Below are 18082 nucleotides of genomic sequence, written 5' to 3' on the forward strand. Positions count from 1 at the left end.
GTGGCATGTGTGAGGACCACCAAGAAGTTCAGTTTGACTGGACCATAGAGTTCAATAGATGAAGTAACATATAAATAATTCCCTCAAAGAATAAAAATGACTCCCTGACTGCCCTCTGAAGTACTGGCCCCTTTTTCTGTCTCTCCTCAAAAAGGAACACAGGGGAATCAATAATGAATACTTTGGAGTCTTTTTTTATTTTTTACACCTTGGGTTTATGGCAATGAGTTACATTTAAAATTGATGGTATCATCAATAAAAATGGAAATATTTGTGAGTTTAATTTCAGATAAAATGACCAAACCTAGTTTAGGGAAGAGGGAAGGAAAATGAGGGACATATAGTTAGAAGAGTTTCCTATATTTTTTGCCCTGAGAAAAATTAGAGACATATCACCTTTCTAGATGTTCCTACTCTATATGAGAGTGAAGAACTAAGCTCAGACTGTTGTGACATATGTTAACATTAGATTTTGATGCTAACTATAGCTGTGACCACATACCTTCCTTTCCCAATTGTCTAATCCTCATTCATCCTACAATGTCCTCTTTTTTTCTTTCTTCTCTCCCTTTTTATCATTTGTTCCTTAATTTATTTCCCTCTCTATTCTCTAATATATTTTCTTGTTACTCATTTATTTTCCCGGCTGTTTCTTACTCTTCACTTTCTGATCTTGTGTTCTCCTCATTTTCCTTCTCCTTTCCTTCCTCCTATCTCTTTATCTACTTTTTTCTTTAGATCAACTTCCCATATTTTTCTTCACTACACATTTCATATTCTTATGAATATAAGGCAATTTCTTGTCAAATTGCCCTTTCCTAATCACTTGTTACTCATAGGATAAATAAGAAGATAGACTTTGAACCAGAAGGGAATTTAGAAGCCATCTAATCAACCCCCTTTTTTCCCAGATGAGGAAACTGAGGCTCAGAGATGGTAAGTAATTTGACCAAATCACAAAGTTAGTAAGTAGGAGAGCTAGGACTTGTATAACTCTACCATTCTCTAACCCTCTATTTCTCCCTCTTTTCTCTCCCTCTCTTCATCTCTCCCTCCCCCTTCTTTTTTTCTTTCCAGATACAGAAACACACACGCACTGTCTCTTCCTTTCTCTCTCTAATACACATAATAGGCTTATTGCCAATTATGTCAATGACTTTATTTTCAGTTGGTAGCATACCATTAGACCAATGAAAGTCATTTTAGGCAAGGAGCAATGACTCCTTCTTAATTATTACACAGAAGCAGCTGCTACTCAATTTTATTGTTGCTTATTTATGCTTATGCCTGTTCTCTTAAACAATAAAAGCAAAACACTTAGTTTCCCTAAGTAAAGCTTTAATTAACTTTTCTCTTAAATTTTAAAGCTTTAAATTAGAAATATATTAGATTAGGAGCCATTGTTTAAACATATGGGAAAATGGCTGCATTGTGAAGGAGAAAAGATGTAGAAAAAATATAAACAAGTTAAATTTTTTAAAAATGCAAGCTCATAAAAAATTCCAAATGACTAACAATAATTTTCTGATGAGCTCAAATTGTTAAAAATGACAAAAGTGGAAAATGGCAATTGTTAGAGAAGCTGTTAGGACAGACATATTAATGCACCCTTGGTGAAGATGTGGATGGGCCCAAAAGTTTTGGAAATCAATTTGGAAGTGCAAAAAGCTGCTAAACCATGCAAATATTTCAACCCAGCAAAACCAGCATAATACACACACACACACACACACACACACACACACACACACACACACCTGAAAGAAGTGAAGTAAAAAACAGGAAGAGTAAATTTGTACATAATTTTTAACAGCATTTTATGTTATACCAAAGAATTGAAAACAAAGTGGGATATAGCTGAACAAGTTTTTGTATAATACAATTATCAATTTTTATTGATCTCTAAGAAATGAAATATAATGTCAAAATGAGGGAAACCTGAGTAGGATCAGCCTCAGAGTGAAATGGGAAGTCTTAAGAGAATTTATTCATGACAAAAATATTGTAAAGGAAAACAACCTTGAAAGACTAAAGAATTATGATCAATGTGATGGCCAATCATGACTAGAAAACTGATGATAAAGCATGCTTTCTACCTTCTGTTGTACAACTAAAAGTACATAATGAAACACATTTTCAAACCCAACCAATAGGTACATTTGTTTTCCTTGACTATATATCTCAATCTCTATCAATCTATCTGCTATCTATCTAGTCACAAAGAAATACTGATATTTTTGATGGTGAGGAAGGAGTTGCAAGATGGAGTGTATGGCCCTGATAGTGGTACCAAAAAGAAAAAAAAAGGAAAGAAAATGAAAATTTTAAAATACCCAGGAGATAAAAAAAGAAAGTTCATAATAGGACACAGACAAGAAGAGCAGGTTTGATATTAAGGTGTTTAATTTTATATATACTTTAAAAGTACAAAATTATGGGGCAGCCAGGTAGCACAGAGAGTAAGAGCACCGGCTCCAGTGTTGGGATGACCTGGACATCGAATCCCGGGCTCAGACACTTAGCACCCACCCAGAAACACCTGGCCGTGTAACCTTGAGCAAGTTACTTAACCCCAGTTGCTTAGGGGTGGCCAGGTGGCTCAGCGAGTAAGAGCACTGGCTCCAGTGTCGGGATGACCTGGATCAAATCCGGGCTCAGATACTCAGCACCACACCCAGAAATAACTGGCCGTGTAATCTTGACCCTGTTACTTAACCCTGATTGCTTTAAAAATAAGTACAAAATTTAAAACTTCATATTCTCATCCAGTTCTGGTCTCTCTCCTAAACATCAGTCACATATATCCACAGCCTCCTTTTGAAAATTTTCAATTGAATATCCCATAAACATCTCAAAGGCAACATGTCTACAACAAGCTCATTATCTGTGCCCCGCCCCCAACCCACCCTTTTTCAAATCTTTGACATTTCCTCTAAAGGCATCACAATCATCCTAATCAGCCTATTTCATAGCCTCAGAATCATCTTCAACTCTTCACTGTCTGTACTTGTAATGATGCCTATATAACACAAAGCAGAAAGCTTTTTTGACTTTGAATCAGTACATGTAGGTTCAAGTCCCAGTTCTGCTAGTAATTAAATATCTGACTTGGCAAAGCACTTGAGTTCCATCAGTCTCTATAAAATAACAAACATATTTGCATTAGCTACTTCACAGCATGTTATAAAAAAGCACTCTATTAAATGTAAAGTATGATAATAAAATAACAATAAGAATGATGGTGAGAGTAATGAAAGGATGGAATGCTAAATATATAACTCCTGGATAATTTTCAAACTAAAAAAATCTTAAGTGTGATTTTTGCCTCCAACACTCCAATTCGTCATACTTCAATTATATACCCTGCACAGGCTTCATCTAATAAATGGTCATGAAGCATAGGTAATAGGTTCAATGACTTCATAGCTTAGTGACCTTCCCCACGTTAGTTCCCATTGTCTGCAGAACCATTTTTTAAATGTGTGCCAATGATCACTGAGAAGACAAAGAAGAGTTCTGGTGGCACCTCCAAAACAATGCACACCTCCTTCTGATGTCATCAGATTTTATTGGTCTCTATTATTCAGAATTATTTCATATTACTTTGCAGTAATCTTTCTTTCCTTATTCATTCATAACTTTTATCTTATTGTTATCCCTCTCCTCTTCAAATACACACGGACAGACTCAAAATATATCATTCTTGAGCAGGGGCGAGGGAGAGGGGGAGAGGAAATAGCTTTTGCCTTTGAATCTCCAGGGCCTACCACAGAGCCTTATGCACAGCAGGTACATACTGAATATTTGTGCAATTTCACTGAGACTATGTGAAAGAATACAGTTTGACCAATATAAGGTTGGATGCACTAGCTCACCTCTGGGTTGAAAAAATATTACACTAAAAATGTAAAAGATACTAGCACTGATTTCATATAGGAAATTATACATTAAATACTATTCATATACTTTTGGGGGGAGAAAAGGGTGAAGAAATTATGATTTGACTGGTATAGGGGACTCCTCAAGGACAACTTCTCCAACTGACACAACTTTCTTACCAATCTGTACCTAATCCCTTAGGGAATTGTTTGAAGTTGATGAGAGTTTAAGTGATTTGCTTAATTATTTAAACCAAATCTTTCCTCATTCCAAGACCAGGTCTTTATCCAATAGGTCATACTACCTCTTGATATTCAAAAAGCATTTCTGTAAAACTCATATAAATTTATATTTGGTGAGATTTATCAAAATAAATTCATTTTTAATATTGGTTATCCATCTTGGAAAAGGCTTCACTGTTTAGGAAGTGAGTTACTTCTGTGTGTGTGTGTGTGTGTGTGTGTATGAAATTGTATTTGCAAATAAGATAAATCTAAGTATCTAAATGAAAACACTTAATTCAAAGGAGATGATTTTTACTTTATGGGCAAATTAAAAAGGCAGCTGTGCCAAACTGTACGGAAAACATTATGCAACTGATTTGTCCACAAATGAGTCATTTCTATGAATGCCATAGATAATGTTGCAGGTGGCATTCTTGTTGACAAAATAGGTTTATTAAGGTTCCTGAATACTAAATGCAAAGCCTCCTCCACCTTAAAGGAATTTAAAATTGCACTGTAAATACTGCCATCTGAAATGTTCTTTCATTTAATTGAATTACTTTAGAGTTTCTATTACTGTACTACCCAGGAATCTTACAGAAAATAAACAATTAAATATACAATTATAACTTAAAGGTTGAATAGGTCTCAAAGTGTGTTATATAGACTAAAGAATCTGCTTATTGTTTACATCCTTGTCAACAGGACTAACATTTCTCTTTATTAATGTTAAAGGAGGCTTGTTAAAATTACTTGCCTGGGGGGCAGCTAGGTGGTGCAGTGAATAGAGCATCAACCCTGGAGTCAGGAGGAGCTGAGTTCAAATCAGGCCTCAGAGACTTGACTCTTAAGTACCTGTGAGACTTTGGGCAAGTCATTTAACCCTGATTGACTTGCCTTCCCCTCTCCAAAAAAAAGAAATTACTTGCCAGCTAATTAGCTAAGTTATGTGGAAATAATATGTGATGTCAGAGAAATGCAAGTAAGAAAAGGGAAAGGAGGATAAGAGAAGGCAGAGAAAAAAATGCAAAGTGCACTAGTCCTCTCCACCTGCGACTCCCTTGTCACCCTGATGAGTTCTTGTCAGGTAGGTAGACTAATGACTACAGAATTGGGCCTGGAGGCAGAAAGACCTGAGTTCAAATTTAGCCTTTTAAAGCACTTACTAGCTCTTTGAGTCAGGGTAAGTCACTTAACCTTAGTCTGCCACAGTTTCCTTTTCTCTAAAATGAGGATAATGATAGCACCTACTTCCCAGGATTTTTGAGAGAATCTGTACTGTCCTTGACACATAGTAGGCATGTAATAGATGCTTATTTCCTTCCTCCTTGGGACTCCTGTTTTGGGGAGGGGCCTAACTTCTAAGGACACAAATTTGATTGATTCATCCATCATCAAGTCTCAGTATAACAAATTCAATAAGTATATTAATCCTTTCATGAATTAGTTATTCCCTTCTTTTTAATTTCCTAAAAATAACTCATCTGAAGTAATGTTAGAAGATGGTTCTGGTATTCAAGAGTTGGTTGAGCATCTTTATTCACCACATTCATACCTTTAATTACTTCATGGGTAGTGACCACATTTCTACTAACGCTTCATATTTTCAGACTAGAGATTTCCTTAGTCTATCATTATGCCTAAAGTTCTCAATCTAATTGAGTTCAACTGTTGTCTTACAACTTGGGTGAAAAACCTCCCCTTTAAAATTACAAGATAATTGAGGCTTTTTTTTTGCTTTTTGGAGGGGGAATGCAGGGCATTTGGGGTTAAGTGACTTGCCCAAGGTCACACAGCTAATAAGTGTTAAGGTCAAATTTGAACACAGGTCCTCCTGGCTCCAGGGCCGGTGCTCTATTCACTGCGCCACCTAGCCACCCCTACTTGAGGCTTTTTTAGACAAAGTTGTATATGAAAAAAGTTGAGAAGCTTTAATCAACTGAAAGATCAATATTAGTTAAGAGTATTAAAGGGAAGTTAAGACATGTATTGCAAGCATAGGGCTAGGGAGGAGAATAATAAACGTTTATTTAGTGCCCACCATGTGCCAGGTACCGTATGAAGTGCTTTGTTTTTGTTTTTGTACAAATGAAGAGTGAAACAAAAATGCTGTTCATGTTGTATTCTGCCTTGGTAAGACCCTATATAATGTATTGTACTGGGTTTGGGGATGTGACATTTCCTAAATGACACAATATGATGCAGAGGGCAAGGAGTATGCTTGAGTGTCTTGAGTTCACACCACATGAACATATGTTAGAGGAACTGAAGATATTTATCTAGGTGAAGAGAAGACTTAAGAAATATACTATAACTGTCTTCAAGTATTTGAAGGGTCATCATGTGGAACAACAATATGAAATTACTTGGCCTCACAGGGAATGACTAGGAATAAAAGATGGGAGCTGCAAAAAAGTAAGTATGGGTTTGATATAAGAAAAATCTTGATAAAATTAAATCTGTCTAAAAACCTAATGGGCTTTATCTAGAGGTGAAAATGTTTCTATTAAATTGATGTCTTTAAGCAAAGACTGAATGATTATTGGGAACATTGAAAAGGTGCCTTTTATTTGTTTGTGTTTAAGGTATTAGGTGAACTATTTGGCTGCTGAGGGTCTTTCATTTCTAAAGTTGTATGATACTTTAAGTTGCCCTTTTCCTAAACAATTTCTCTAAACAAATTCTCCAATTTATATAATTCATGCTTCAATATTTGAAATTAATATTTATTTAATTTTAGTGAGCTATATTTTTAGTTAGTGGTGACATGTTCATTTCAATGAAACCCACAGCCATAAAAAAGAAATAAAAACATACCAAATCAAACCAATAAACTAAACTGGAGTAAGGGAAGAGAATAGTTGAACAGGAATATCTGAGTTTGAATTATGCTTCCAGCTAGGTATTTGACCCTTGAAAAGTCACTTAATTTCTCTCAATTTTCTCACCTGTAAAAATGGAGATAATAATAGCACTCATCTCACAGAGTTGTGTGAATCAAATGAGATTATATATGTAAAGTACTTTACTAAGCTTAAAATGCTATATAAATGTTTGCTATTAAAAGTGACCCATTACCAATTACTAAGACAATTCAATACTGGTAAATTATCACTTTAAATAACAGCACCTTTGTGGTAGGGGACATCTTTTCTGTTCCTGGGAAAAAAATATTTATTTAATTCACTAAGAGAGGACAAAAATGACTGCTAAGTTTCTGAGTCTTCACACCAAATTCCTAGAGTGGGGTTTCCCTACCCCCATCATGCTAGTTTTATAAAATAAGAAATTGTACTGGTCAAAAAATTCTGACATTAGTGGGTGTTCATTTTTAATGTAAAAGCAGAGGCTACTTAAAATTTTTCTTATTAAATAATCTCAATTTATCACAGCAGGCTTCAAAACCTAGAGCAATCTATGTTTTATCAAAATGCTAATATGAAAACATTCATTAATCTCCTATCTAGAAAAAAAGATGAAGACTGAAAGTCCTCAGCTTTATACATGGCCAGTAAAATTGCCACAATTAAAATAATTATTTGATTTCTTTTCAAGTTTCATTTTTTTGTAACTTAATAGTTAAAAATCTTTACTTTTTTCCTCCTTTATTCTATATCTAATGTCTAATAGTATATAAAAATAATGGATTTCACTTGCATAAATATTGAAACTTCTTTGTTGTCTATAGAAAGAAAAACACATTATTAAATCATGTTCTGTTAATTATTCTATTGTCTAAGCATAATTTGTGTAGGGGAAGTACATTTTATTAAAGCTGTGAATACATGAAACTCATTCATAGTGTTTTCATGGAAAGAATCTGGCAAAAAAAGGTCAACAGTCATAATTTTGATGAAGGAGTTAGCTGACTAAAGGAATTGTATTTTTGTCTTCACCTGATTCCTGGATAATAATGTCTACTTTCACCAGGTAGTGGTCAGTATGAGGGGCTAACATGGAAAAGTAAGACTAAATAATGTATTAATTTTATTTTTTCCCCACATAGTTTTTATTTTCCTCCTGTTAATTTACATAATTTCAAATACTGTGTTCAGCTATACCAAAATATTTCCACTCACTTTATTCTAATTCACTCAAGTAAACACATATTTAGGGTTTGGGGGAGAGATTTATAATCAGAGAATCAGAGTTTGAATTCCAACTCTAACAATTACCAAGTTTATAAGTTGGGGAATTCATCAAACACTTTTGAATTTCAGTTTTCACATCTGTAAAATCATTGAAAATAATTATTGAAGTACATGTCTCACGAGGTGCTATAAAAATTGCAACTTTATTATGAATTTGAATCTTCATCATTGTCATTATAAATAATAATTCATTTTTCCTCTCAGTAAATTGGTTCTTTAATCCCTGTAAAACTATACAAATGATAGATAGATAGACACATAGATAAAGGTGATAAATGTGTGTGTGGGAGTGAGAGAGAGAGAGAGAGAGAGAGAGAGAGAGAGAGAGAGAGAGAGAGAGATTATTTCTAAGAGGATGCAGCATTAACCATATGCTTTTCATTCAGGTTATATTAAATCAAAAGAGCACACAGTTCGTAAAATTTGGGTCTATATAGTCAAATATTTAATTATTTTTCATCAAATGTTTTATTAATTTTTAATTTACATCATTCATTTACACAAGATTTTGAGTTACAAATTTTTTCTCTGTTTTTCCCCTACCCACCACCCTGAAATAGCCATCCCACTGGATATCCCCTCCTCCAATCTGTTCTCTTCCATATCTTCTCCAATATTCCCTCCAATGTTCCAGTAGGGCATGGTGGATCTCTATGCCCCAGTGCCTGTATATCTTATTTCCCAGTTACATGTAAAATAATATTAAAAATAGTTTGTGTGTGTGTGTATATTTAAATATTTGATTTAAATATTTTGAATTCCACATTCATTCCCTTCCTCCCTTGTCACCCACCCTTACTGGGAAGATAAGCAATTAAGTATAGGTGGTACATGTGTAGCCATGCAAAACATTTCCATAGTGGATATATTGTAAAAGACTAACTATATTTCCCTCCCTCCTATCCCACCCCCAACTTGTTCTATTCTCTACTTTGATCCTGTCCCTTTTCAAAAGTGGGGGCTTCCAACTTCCCTACCCCCAGCTTGCTCTCCCTTCCATCATCCCCCCTTTCATCCCCTTCCCCCCTACTCTCTTGTAGGTTGAGATACTCTTCCTTCCCTAAGCCAAATTCAATGAGAATAAGGTTGACCCATTCCCTTTTGCATTCCTGTTCTTCCCCTCCATTGTACCCATTTTCCCTTGCCTCTTCTATATGAGATAGTTTACCCATTCTGTCTATCCCCATCTCCTCTCATCATATTCCTCTCTCACCTCTTAATTTCACCTTTTAAGTATCATCCCTTCCTATTAAATTGGTTCTGTGCCCTCTACGTATACCTGTACACATATATACACACAATTTACATCCATATTTATACACCCATTTACCGTCCTATATAGACTTAGATATGTGTATGTAAATATAGACATATATATGTATGTCTCTATATATTTTTCTATCCCCTTCAACTATCCTCATACTGAGAAAAGTTTCATCACTTACAATTATCATTTTTCCATGCAGAAATATAAATAGTTCAACTTTGATAAGTTCCTTATGATTTCTTTTCCCTGATTACCTTCTCATGCATCTCTTGCTTCTTGTATCTGAATGTCAAATTGGTTCTTTCATCAAGAATGATTGAAAGTCCTCTATTCCACTGCATGACCATATTTTCCCCTGAAACATGATACTCAGTTTTGCTGGGTGGGTGATTCTTGGCTTTAATCCCAGCTCCTTTGACCTCTGGAATGTCATATTCCAAGCCCTTCAGTCCCTCAGTGTAGCAGCTGCCAGATCCTGTGTTATTCTGATTGTGTTTTGACAATATTAAGATTGTTACTTCTGGGCTGTTTGTAATATTTTCTCCTTGATCTGGGAACTCTGGCACCTCGCTATAATATCCCTAGGAGTTTTCTTTTTGGGATCTTTTTTAAGAGGTGATAGGTGGATTCTTTCAAACTTTATTTTGTTCTCTTGTCCTAAAACATCAGGGCAATTTTCCTTGAGAATTTCTTGAAGTATAATTTCTAGGTTCTTTTTTTGATCATTGCTTTCAGGTAGTCCAATAATTTTTAAATTATGTCTCTTGGATCTATTTTCCAGGTCAGTGGTTTTTCAAATGAGATATTTCACATTCCTTCCATTTTTTTTCATTTGTTTGGATCTGTTTAATAGTATCTTGATTTCTCATAAAGTAATTAGCTTCCATTTCTTCCAATCTAATTCTGAAGGAATCATTCTCTTCAGTGAGCTTTGGATATTCTTTTTCCATCTGGCAAATTTGGCTTTTTAAGTCATTCTTCTCCCCATTGTCTTTTTGAGCCTCTTTTGCCATTTGTGTTAGTCTGTTTTATAAGGTGTTATTTACTTCAGTCAGGTTGATGACTCTCATTTCATAATTTTCTTGCTTCACTTTCATTTCTCATCCCAATTTTTTCTCCACTTCTCTTATTTGGTTTTCAAAATTCTTTTAAGATCCTCTGTGCCCTGTAACCAGCACATATTTTTCTTGAAAGCTTTTGGTGCAGGATTTCAGACTTCACTGTCTTCTTCCTGTTCCATGATTGGATCCTTTTTGTTCCCAAAATGGCAGTGTAAAGTCAGGTTACTCTGCTTGCTTTGCTTCCCTCATTTGTTCATGTTGCCACTGAATTACTGGACTTTAGGGCTTTTTGCCACAATAGGACTCTGCTACCAGACAGGGGAGCTTCATCCCAATTTCTGGGGTTTTCTCAGCTGCTGAAGGTATTAGTTTTTACCCTCTCTGAAGCCTCCACATGCTCTGTCAAGCCGGTCTCACACCCCAGGACCTCTGCCCTATCCTGCAATCCAGATCCAAACAGGTTAAAAAAAAGGAGTGTTTTCCCCTCAGACTGGTTTCTTGGTCTCCTACCATCTGCAGGGAAGGAGCTGAAGCATCCATGTGGCTATGGCTGCACAGCCATGGTGCCTCAGCCACTTCTTGCTTGGGGGGCAAAGGCTGACCACACTCCTGAGCTCCTGGATCCCAAAGTCCACACTGCACCGACCTCTCACTTTGTGCTTAGCATGTATGGGTCGATAATTCTGGAAACCACCACAGCTGCTGTTGATCTGAAGTACCTCCAGCTGGTGGCTGGTCAGGCCCACCCTGAGGCTAAAACATACACCTTGCATGAGGCTGGGCTCCGCTCCCAGCTGGCCCTTTTCTGCCATCATGTCAGGCTGTCCTCAGCAGGAGGTTAGCTTCTATGTGTCATTTTGTGGGTTCTGTAGCTCCAAAATTTGTTCAGAGTCACTGTTGACATGAATTGGAGGAGGTGGAAGCCAGAACCCCAAGGAGGTCCTGTTTCTATTTTGCCATCTTTACCCTGCCCCCTTTTAATCATTTTTAAAGCAGAAAGAAAGAGGTAGCTGTTCTTCATAGGTTAAACTGTTAGAGGTGAGGGCTGATAAAGAAAAAAATACTTCAATTTGGGGTAAGATATTAGACCAGTGGCATAAAGGATGGAGTGTTGGGCCTAGAATCAGAAAACATTAATTCAAATCCAGTCTCAGGCACTTAATAGCTGTGTCAACCTGGACAAGACACTTCTTTACATGTATTTGCCTCATTTTATAAAATGGGGGATAAATAACAGCACTGACCTTGTAGCATCATTGTAAAAATTGTATTAGATAATATTCATTTTAAAAACCACTTAGCACAGTGCCTGGCACATAGTAGGTACTATATGAATGCTTATTCCCTCCCTCCATCTTGTTGGAGAGTTTTTCTCTGAAGATTTGCATGCCAATAACAGGAAGTGTTTATTTTCTAATATGTTCCAGGCATAGTGTTATCAACTTAGAATCAAAGCATAAGACAATTCCTTCTCTAAAGAAGCCCATAGTCTATGGAGGAGACAACATTAAAAAAATTATGTATAAACATGATAGAGAAAGGGTAATAATCTTCTAGGGAAGGAACTGGCATTAAGGAGGATTAAGAAAGACTATGTACAAAAGGTGAAATTTTATTTGAGACTTCAAGGAAGCCAGGAAACACAAGGATAGAAAGGAGAAAATTACAGTATTAGGGGACAGCCAGTGAAAATTCATGAAACAAGAAGATGAAATGTTATCTCCAAGGAACAGACCACTCTGACTGGATCTAAAAGTGTAGGAGGGGACAAAGGTATGAGAAGACTGGAAATGTAAGAAGAGATTTAGTTATAATGGTCTTTAAAGGCCAAACAGCTGAATTTCTACTTGATTCTAAGAGGTAAAGGGGAGCCATGAGTTTCTTAGTGGTGTTATGGGAACATGATCAGAACTGGATCAATTTGAGAATGAATGGACAAGAACAGGGGTGACAAAACAGGGAGAACACTCAGAGTACTGTTATAGTAATCCATGTTGAGGTGATGATGGCCTGGAACAGGCTGATTGCAGTGTCAGAAGAAAGAACGTGGTGTTTCCAAAAGTAGTGCTCTCAATTGTAATGGGCCATTTAAGAAGATAGGAAAAAGAAATGGGTTCAGTTTTTGAAATGTGCAATCTAAGACATTTCTGGAACATTTAGTTTGAGATTACCAATAGGCAGTGGAGATACAAGACTTGAAGTCAGCAGAGAGGTTAGGGATGAATAAGTAGGTTTGGAATCATCAGGATACAAAAGATTATTTGTGGGGTGGTTGTTTGTACTTCATTCTTGAAGAGGACCTTGATCTCAGGGAGACAATGCCATGATATGCAAGTGAATTTGACATGAGGAACGGCTGCGCAAAGTCACCAGCCTCATTTTTTTTTCCTCTGGAGCCAATCTGAGTCCAGTGGCCAGATATACATCAGTACAACTGAAGATGGCCCAAGTTTCAGTGAGGAACCATAGGGAAGATAATGGATTTCTTGGAAGCTGATGAAATCACAAAGAAAAACAAAACATTATAAGAGGAGAATTCTAGACAGATCATTGGGAGGTCTCCATGTTTGCAAAATGACTGGATAAAAAGCCAGCAAAGGAGATTGGAAAGAAGATCACAAACAGGTGAGTGTAGAACTACTATATATCACTGTCATAAAAACTTAGAGGTATAATTATCAGATAGAATAATGATGGCTAGCATTTATATTTTTGCTATTGAGTTGTTTCAGTCATTTGCAACTCTTTGTTAACCTATTTTGGGTTTTCTTGGCAAAGATACTGGAGTGCTTTGCCATTCCCTTCTCCCGATAACTTAACATATGAAGAAGTAAGGCTAACAGGATTAAGGGCATGCTGAGGGTCACATAGCTAGTAAGTACCTGAGACCAGATTTGAATTCAGAAAGATGTATTCTTGATTCCATGTCCCACATTCTATACACTGTACCACCTAGCTATCCTTTCATTTATATAGTATCCACTATTTGTCAGGCATTATGCTAAGCCTTTGTAAATATTATCTCATTTGATTTCAGAACAACCCTAGGAAGTATGTACTGTTATTATTCCCATTCTGAAGTTGAGGAAACTGAGATAAATGGAGGTTACTTGCCCAGTTAAACAAAGCTACAATAGAAAATGTCAGAGGTCAGATTTACAATCAGGTCTCCTTGACTCCAGGTCAAGCACTCCCTCCACTGCGTCATCTAATTGCCTTGAGCTTAAAAGAAGTTTATAAGTAGTAGCAAATACTACAGAGAGGTCAAAATGATGGGTATTGAAAAAGAAATCATAAGATTTGGAAATTAAAAAATCATTGAGAACTTTGAAGAGAGCTGTTTCACTTGGATGACGAGGTGAGAAACCAGTATGTAGAGGGTTAAAAAGATAGTGAAAGAAAAGGAAGTGGAGGCATAGATTTAAGGCAGCCTTTTCAAGGAATTTAATCACCCAAAGTAAGAGATACATAGAATAATAACAAACCAGAATAAATGGGATCAAAGAAGTTTGGTTGTTTTTTGTTTTGTTTTGTTATTAAGGATGGGGGAGACCGGGATGTGTTTTTAGGCAACAGGGAAGCTTCCATCAAAAAGGGAGAAAATGAAGATCTGTGAAAGGGTGGGAGTGATAAAGGGAGGAAATCTTCTGGAGAAGGGATGCAGTAGGAAAACTTGGACATGTAGAAAGGTTAATCTTGCCAATGAGGAGGGCAACCTCTTCATATTTCTGTCAAGAGTAGGTACTAAGAGAAGAAGTCAGTATACTTGCACAATGCTTTCTGCCTACATGAAATGAAAGAAAATGTTAGTCATAAGGCAGGGTGCAAACAACCTGGGAATGGTTCTGATTTAATGAATAAGAAAGTGGTGTTCCTTGTAGAAAACAAGTCTTTATTGGCAGAAATACATTTTAAAAGAAATATTTTTGATGAAATGTGTTGTAGACCACAGTAAGTTCTCATGTTAACAATATAATTCCCATGTCTGTGTTCATTCATTCCCCAGAACGTGTGTTAGCTGTCATGTAGACACAGCCAATGCTGTTATTTCAATATTAAATCATTTTGATAAGCATATTTTGTCACCTGCGCGGCATAATAATATCTACTACAGAACATATTTTTTTGAAATTTGTTCAGAAGTTCACAACCTCTCTTGAAATAAATGGAAATAACTTGACATTGCAGATAATTAGACTATACTAACGTATAGTCTATTTGCTAAGCTGCACATCTTCATTGTTTGTACTGATTTGTGTGTGTGCATTTTAAAACATACATTTCTGATGATAAGAATGGAATCAATTTCTATATTCAATAAGTCATTCTCTTCTTATGGGAGTCTATAGTATTTCTAAATACTCCTATAAATCAGGGGAATAATTGGGGCAAGTCCAATGAGCAAAATAAGACAGTTTTCTCAGATTTGCAAGTAGGGTGAAAGGGCTGAAGACAAAAAGCGTTAGTTAAAAAGAATGAAAATGAACATTTAAAGGCTATTGTCAGAAGAGGAGGTAATATTATTAGGATAATCATGGTTGCAATGTCAGTTTTTAAGATAGCAGATCCAAAAGCAGATTAAAAAATATATATCCTAAATGATTTTTCAGTAAACCAAAACATTAAGACACAAGCCTAGAAAACAGGCACAGTTCAAGGGACTGTTCAAAAGAATTGACCTCAGCCTGCACAAACAGTAGGTAAACAAGGAAATTTAAATAAAGCTGGAACAGTCTGGCAAATGTGTATGAATCAAGCACAGACAAAAAGATATATGTGTGTTCCTTAATTGGAGAAATGTGTTACTTAATAAATCTGTAAGTGAAGAGGGAATTGGCTAGGTCTCTATTTAAGACTATGTAGTTGGGTTTGCAAGGGCAGATAGGATTTTTGTTTAAAAAAAAGTCAATTCCTTCACAGTAGGTATTAGGTCAGAGGGACTCAGCTGACACCATGTCCTGGCAATGTGGGTTGGAAAATGTAAAATAAATAAATAAGTTGCATTCTATGATCAGCTCTTCCCAGTATGCAATTGTCAAACTTGTCTATCTTTATGAGATTCATAGTAGTATGTGTGTGTATGCGTGTGTGCGTGTGCGTGTGTGTGTGTGTGTGTGTGTGTGTGTGTGTGTGTGTGTGTGTGTAATGTGGCTGATGATCCTTCAGGAAAAGGAAACAAGAGATTTACATATCTAACCCAAAGTCCAAGACTAGAATTAACACAGAATCAGGTTCAATTTGGGGATTTATTAATAATTACAAATATTCTTTAGAAATACCTTGGGAATAAAATTAGACTCTGACTCATTTTTGCTTTCCCTATAGATTAACAACTTTCTTTTTCCACTAAAAAAATCAAGGTTTCCAGTCAGCATGTAAACATATGTTGCCTGTAGTCCATGGGCCCCCCAAACATCAGTTTCACAAAGATTAGTCTTCAGTCACAAAGGCTGACTCTAAAGAATCAGTTTCTGTTTAATTAACTCTTCTCTGGAACTATATTCCAAGGCTGAAGTTTATCTGTTGTTACAAACTAATCCCTTCTTACAGACCTGGGTAATAAGGTATAGTCCCGAAATTTCTTGTACATGCTCAATAACCAGTAGGGTCTGGCATATCCCAAAGACTTTATTTCACCCTACAGAAAATGGAGGACTGGAAAGACTGACCAGATGAGCAGAAACAGAAATACAAACCACTCAAATAGTCTTGTCAGTTCCTCCTAAAAGGGAACACAACCCTTGTTTGAGTGAGGGGAAACTATTTGTCATTCCAATGAGTCCCCTTCCTCATAGGGCCCTACTTAATCTCCATAAGACTCTGTGGTCTTAAGACCAAGGTCATGAGACTCCATGCCACCCTGTGGTGGTAATTTGATATTTGGTGAATGAGTATACCCCCTTCTCATTATACTGTCAGAGTAACTCACTGTTATGGCTCTCCAGATGTTGGAGACTGCACAGAAATTGTGCAGATTTCCCCCCTTTTCTCCAAGGAATACATTTCATCAGTAAATCCCCTGACAATCTGGGTTTCATAAATAGTGCCCATGAACCATCTTCTCAGGACATGACCTCACATGCTTGGCAATGCCATGTGCTTCTGTCTCCAATACCCATTATTGTTGTGTTTTGAGAGGAGGGACTCCCTCCTATCTGCCTTGCTACATTCTAAAAAACACAAGGGAAAAAGTGAATGGAGAAGTTCTGAAAAAATGAGCAAATGGAAAAGGGACTGTGACAGTTTACAGAACTTGCTTTTAGAAACAATAGCAACAGGAGTGGACTTCTAAGCCAGCCAGTGCAAAAGAGGTGGCCCCCAGTTTGCCCACACAATGATCTGTTAAGGTAATTGGAAACTCCACAAATATACTAATATCTCCCCTTTGATGTAAAACATTTATTCACCACTGTAATGAACACAGATGGGAGTAGCATCTGACTCTCTTTAGCAAAGCAAAAAGAAATATGCCTTATTAACTCTCTATCCCAGAATTATTTAGTTTGAATCCTCAGAAACTTATGACGTAGATAGAGAAAGACTAGGGGAAGTCCCAGAATCGTCCATATGTTGCACTCATTGGTTCAATGGCAAGTAAGGGGTCTGTATTCCATATAGTCACTGCTTTATCTATTTACTGTTTTATTCTCTGCCTCTGCCAGTCACTGCTACTGCTGTCACCTGTTTGAAATGGTCATCCATAAGGGGCGGCCAGGTGGCTTAGCGAGTAAGAGCACCGGCTTCAGTGTCGGGATGACCTGGATCAAATCTGGGCTCAGATACTCAGCACCACACCCAGAAATAACTGGCCGTGTAACCTTGAGCAAGTTACTTAACCCCGAGTGCTTAAAAAAAAGAAAAAAGAAATGGCCATCCATTTCTTTCAGCTCATGGCTTTGCAGCTCCATGTTCTCTACCCAATAATAGGAAATTTTGGTGACTTCTGCCATTCCTTGCATCTGTCTTAGAGGAAATCACTGCCTTCTTCTGCCAGTAGGAAGCAGCAAGCAGAAAATAGTACTAGACAGAGTCAGGAAATCCCAGCCTCAAACATCTGACACTATAGCTGGCTGGCCCTGGCAAAGTCACTTAACCTTTGTCTGCCTCAGTTTCCTCATCTATAAAATGCAGCTAATAGTAGTACCTACCTCCCACATTGCTCTGAATATAAAATGAGATAAAATTTGTAAAATGTTATATAAATTCTGGATATTATTAATATTACTTTCAGAAAACTTTCTCCTGCACATCTCATATTCCTACCTCTTCCTTCGTTTTCCAACAGGCCCATACCTAGTGCTTTTCTACCATAAGTTTGCATTTCACAGGATTCTCTGAAAACTTGGTCTTTTCATACTAGGCATCTAGTCTGCTATAACTTTTGAATGTGCCCCACTTGCCTCCTTCCCTCGTTCTTGAAAACAAGGTAACTAGGAGGAAGAAAGGTACAAAGGAATGGTCATTAATAATTTTCATGAATGTTTTCTGTGTTTTCTTCTG

Source organism: Petaurus breviceps, unplaced genomic scaffold (genome assembly GCF_028583685.1).
Source record: "Petaurus breviceps papuanus isolate PSGF00001 unplaced genomic scaffold, PetGlider_PUasm1.0 90895, whole genome shotgun sequence".
NCBI classification, from domain to species: Eukaryota; Metazoa; Chordata; class Mammalia; order Diprotodontia; family Petauridae; genus Petaurus; species Petaurus breviceps.